General features: G+C 40.2%; 1 non-coding gene across 1 annotated transcript; it reads left to right on the plus strand.

Annotated features, from left to right (window-relative positions):
• Nucleotides 1–4,906: 4,906 nt before the first annotated feature.
• LOC118597565 lies at nt 4,907–5,015 on the plus strand. The gene has a single exon (XR_004946862.1). It is a non-coding gene; the product is annotated as a U6 spliceosomal RNA (small nuclear RNA).
• Nucleotides 5,016–5,613: the final 598 nt, after the last annotated feature.

The following is a 5,613-nucleotide window of genomic DNA, read 5'->3' on the forward strand; positions in this document are numbered from 1 at the left end:
TTGTGATCGACAGAATTAATATTTCTTTTTCTCATCCAAGTACTAACCAGGGCCAGCCATGATTAGCTTCCAAGATCAGAGGAGCTCAGGCATGTTCAAAACATAGAGTCTTTCTTTCTCTTCTGTTCTCTGTAATTCATAGGGCTAGGACTTCTTTTTTTTTGACATTTGCATAGTGCAATTAAAAGTCACAGAAACCTCATAATGCAACAAAAATATCAGCTGCAGCAGAGGCACACATGCTTGTCAGAAATACTGAGATAAAACATCAAATGTCAGCTCAGCTCTTGTTTTTTGATCACCAAATTGGTTTTGGTACTAAACTTACTTGCAAGATCATTGGATTTTCCCAGAGATTTTCAGATTCTGCAGTTGTAGAGAAGGGGTTAAAAACTATGCCTTTGTCAAATGTTGATGTTAAGAGTTGGCCAGGGTTATCTGCAAGATGCAGAGACCACAGAGACAAAGGCAGAAAGGTTGTAAGATCTGGAGAATTTGGAGGAGCACTGTGAAATGCTATTATCTGGATATGACATGGCTGAGGCACTCTGAGGTAATCATGAACACACAGTAGCTGTGGCTACCTATACAAACCTGCCTGCACAAAATATTAAGATGGGAAGGTAAGAGAGGATCATGGGGTTCTACAGGAGTGTGGGGACAAGAGAGAGGCACATGGTAAACATGTTCACAATATGTTTCATATATGTATGAAGTAGCCAAATTTAAAAATATTTTAAAAAAGAATTATTTTTTTCCAGTTTAGTTTAGAAGTTAGACAGATGGAACTTGAGTTTTCCAGGTTCTAGATAAAGAAGAATTATGCCTGAGGATGGGTTATACCCAGAAGTATGGCTTTAGATAATTGAAATAATTTAGATAATAAGATTTGAGCTGATCTAGTGAGGTTTTGACTTTTGAGTTGATGGGTTGAAACTTGGGGACCTGGGGATGGAGTATATGTACTTTGTATGTAGGTGGTTATTAATAATCTCTGTAGGCCAAAGATAGAATGGGTAGGCTGAATAAGGGCTCCTTAAAGGCATCAACACTAATTTCTAGAGCTAGTGGTTACTTTACCTTACATGGTAGAGGGATGTTCATGGTGAGATTAAATACAGAAACTGAGAGTGATTTGTTTTCCTGAATTATCATGATGAGTAGAATCGAATCATGTGCGTTTTATAAGTTAAGATGATCTCTTCACCTTGTTTAGAAAAGGAGATGTGATGTAAATAATGTTAGAAAGATGCTACATGGTTAGCTTTGAAGATGGGAGATTGACAACAATCCCAGAAGTGAAGATGGCTCATTGATACTAGAAAAGGCAAAGAAATGGAATTTCCCTCAGAGCCTCAAGAAAGAAATTCAGCTGGCTGACACCTTGTTTTAGCTTAGTGAGATTCATTGTGGGCTTCTAATCAGCAATCCTATAAGACAACAAATTTATTAGTTTTAAGCCACTGTACTTTTCGTTCTGGCAACAGTAAAAATCTAACTCTGGCATGCCAGGGTATTTTCTGTTGAGATCGTACCTTCTAAAAAGCAGGTTAAAATAGTTACCAAACATGTTTGGAGTAGGGAGAGATAGCTGTCAAAGATTTTGTGGATGAAGCAACACTTTAGCTGGGCATCAATCATAACTAGAGGAAATGGACTTGCCAGTGTGATATGTGGCCTGGATGAAAACACAGAGTGCAGAGGGGGATGAGTGTCTTCCCAGAGTGTCATCCACTCAGAAGATGAGCCATCTTTTTCCCACTGCTTGGAGATTCTTTGTTATGATGCCTCTGGGACAAGAAACCTCAGAATGCACTGTAGTTGGAGTTCTTAAATCACACAGATTATTCTTGCTGCCCTTTGAAGGTTCCATGATCTGTCTGCACCCTGCTGAGTCCTGTATGGATGATACAACAGAATTCTTGGTCTTAGTTCCATTGTGAAGGTCCTGAGTGTGCTTGGGAAAATTCATCAACCAAGAAGATACTTCAGAAGACAGACGTATGTTAGTCTTCCCCTCCTCTCCACTTTTCTCATTCTTCTCCCCCATATTCCTGTGTTCCATTTTATAGCTCCTGGGAAGGTGGATGAACTATGAACTGTCTGTGAAAGGCTCTTCAGGAGATGGAGCATCTGGAAGGCATGGTACTCTTTGAGGAGCACCACGCCATGCTGATATTTGTAACTCTGGCTTATGCAACAGGGACAATTTTATTTCCAGACAATATGGTGATCTTGAGTACACATGTCCATGAAAAGAACAAACTATTGGTTTAAACATGGTAGGCTGTTGCTGAGTTTTTCTGGTAATATTTCCTGCTTGTTCATTTACTTTTCTCATCTGCCAGTACTTTAGGTAGCAGATGTCCAACACTTAAGAAAGATATATCTGGGAAGAAAACCGAGAACGAAAAATTGTCATCTTAAACCATATTTTCCCCACTAGGAATTGAAAACAAAAATATCACTATTTGATTTATTGGTTTAAAAAGAAAAAAAAAAAAACAAGCCTCAGTGAAATTTTCATAGACCTGTCACTTAGTAGGGGCATGTGGAGAGATCTCACACAGTGAGTTTACAATGAGATTCTTGAGGGGGTTCTTTTATCTTTCCTGAATGTAGTTAAGTTTCTGACTCCTTTACTCACTAATAATAGCTAATATTTACTGAACACCATAGTGATTCTGATACTGTTCTAACTGCTGAGTACATATTTGGATAGGAATATTAGTATTCTGGTCTTAGGCATGAGATGGTGAATCTCACAAAAATTGTCTGCTCAAGGTTACAAAGCTACTGAGCAGTGAGCTAGAATTCAAACACAGGGTTTAATTCCATAGTCTTGAACCCTTATTCTACTACTAAGTCCTAGAGTCCATCTCTCATCACCTAATCCTCATCTGTGAAGGTGATGAGGAACTTCCAGCTCCTATTACAGACACACTAACTTTTCCCAGTCTGATTTGTGCTATCTTCTCCATTCATTTGCCTCTTGCCACATTAGTCAACTGCTAGACTCTGTAATGGTAAAAACTATGATCTCATCAATTAGTCTGTGATCCAGAAGACAATGCAGAATTGCAGACAGTGGCAAAAGGCATGGGGGTGGTACACTGGTAGGGTGGAGATGCCTGTGGAGCATGGACTGGTGTGTGGTTACACTTTAGAAAGTGCACTGATATAGTAGTTATTGCTTCAATATAGGGAGTTCTTTTAGTGCTTTATTTGGTTAATGTGGCTTTAGGTCACACATTCATTTTCTTTTCTTTTTTTTCTTTTATTATTATTATTATATTTGTGTTTTAATTTTACACATCAGCCATGGGTTCCCCTGTCCTTCCCCCTCCCGCCCCCACCCCCACCTTTCCCCTATCCCCTTCCCTCCATTCTCATCTCCTCCAGGGCCAAGACACCCCTGGGGATTCATTTAAACCTGGTGGATTCAGTACAGGCAGGTCCAGTCCCCTCCTCCCAGGCTGAGAAATGTGTCCCTGTGTAAGCCCAAGGTTCCAAACAGCCAGCTCATGCACTAAGGACAGGTCCTGGTCCCTCTGCCTGGATGCCTCCCAAACAGTTCAAGCTATTCAATTGTCTCACTTATACAGAGGGCCTGATCCAGTTGGGGGCTCCACAACCTTTGGTTCATAATTCATGTGCTTCCATTCATTTGACTATTTGTCCCTGTGCTTTTCCAATCTTGGTCTCAACAATTCACACTCTTACAGTCCCTCTTCTTTCTCGACAATTGGATACCTGGAGCTCCACCTGGGGCCTGGCTGAGGATCTCTGCATGCACTTCCATTAGTTATTGGATGGGAGTTCCAGCATGACTCTTAGGGTGTTTGGCTATCTGACCACCAGACTAGGTCAGATCAGGCTTTCTCTCGATCATTGCCAGCAGTCTACAGAGGATGTATCATTGTGGATTTCTGGAGACCTCTCCAGCACTCTGCCTATTCCTGTTCTCATGTGGTCTTCATTTATCATGGTCTGTTATTCCTTGTTCTCCCTTTCTGTTCTTGATCCATCTGGGATCTCCTGCTCCCCTAAGCTTTCTTTCCCTCAAATCTTGCCCTTCATTACTCCCACTGTCGTCCAGGTTGTTCATGTAGATCTCATCCATTTCTCTGTCATTGGGTGATCCCTGTGTCTTTCCTAGGGTCCCGTTTTCTAGGCAGCCTCTCTGGAGTTGTGTAGCAGTCTAGTCATCTTTGTTCTACATCTAGTATCCTCCTATGAGTGAGTTCATACCATGTTTGTCCTTCTGAGTCTGGGTTAACTCACTCAGGATGATTTTTTCTAGATCCGTCCATTTCCCTGCAAACCTCATGATGTCATTGTTTTTCTCTGCTGAGTAGTACTCCACTGTGTATATGTACCATATTTTCTTTCTCCATTCTTCAGTTGAAGGGCATCTAGGTTGTTTCCTCGGTTCTGGGTATTACAAACAATGCTGATATGAACATAGCTGAGCAAATGCCCTTGTGGTATGATTGAGCATTCCTTGGGTATATGCTCAAGAGTGCTACAGCTGGGTCTTGGGGGAGATGGATTCCCAATTTTCTGAGGAAGTGCCATATTGATTTCCAAAGTGGCTGTACAAGCTTGCATTCCCACCAGCAGTGGAGGAGAGTTCCCTTTGCTCCACATCCTCTCCAGCATAAGCTGTCTTCTGTATTTTTGATCTTAGCCATTCTGACAGGTATAAGGTGGTATCTCAGAGTCGTTTTGATTTGCATTTCCCGGATAATTAGGGAAGTTGAGCAATTCCTTAAATGTCTTTCAGCCATTTGAACTTCCCCTGTTGAGAATTCTCTGTTTAGTTCTATAGCCCATTTCTTAATTGGACTGTTGGGCATTTTGATGTCTAATTTCTTGAGTTCTTTATATAAAAATATGGAATGCTTCATGAATTTGCGTGTCATCCTTAAAATTGGAATGATACAGAGACGAATAGCATGGCCCCTGTGCATGGATGACACACATTCATTTTCAATGAGATACTCTGTGATTTTCTAGATACCATGTTGTTTTATTTTTCCTAAGGCATGTGCTCCTACCAGAGAGTGTTTATTTACTTGTCTGTTATTACTTATTACTCTCCCTAAAAATGAAAACTCTGGGACAGTAAGGGCCTAGAATAATGACTATCATATAAAGTGATTTATGGAAAAAATGCCTGTGTGAATACTTTGAAGAGGTTTTGAAAGTGAAATTAAATAAACACAGACTATGTACTCCATGTCAAACATTATTATAAGGTACAGCAATAGGTAATAAACATTATAAACAAATTACAAATATTGACTATGTGACATATAACTATTTGGTGGTACTGGGCCTCATGTTTGCTAGACAGGCACTCTACCACTGAGCTATGTCTCTAGTCCTGGATCATGTTCTTTTCATGATCTAGTTCCTGGTTTTGGTGATAAATTATGTGGTCATCCTAGTTAAACCTCATGTATTTATCACTAACTGGAGGGGTCAGCCTCCAGTTATCACCAGGGTATGCAAAAAAAAACTAAAAATCCACAAATGTGGTGAGTGCTAGACTTTTTCTATCTGAAGGGAAAAATAAGGAAACACACAGGCTTTTTTTTAAAAATTATC

Source organism: Onychomys torridus, chromosome 16 (assembly GCF_903995425.1).
Source record: "Onychomys torridus chromosome 16, mOncTor1.1, whole genome shotgun sequence".
NCBI classification, from domain to species: Eukaryota; Metazoa; Chordata; class Mammalia; order Rodentia; family Cricetidae; genus Onychomys; species Onychomys torridus.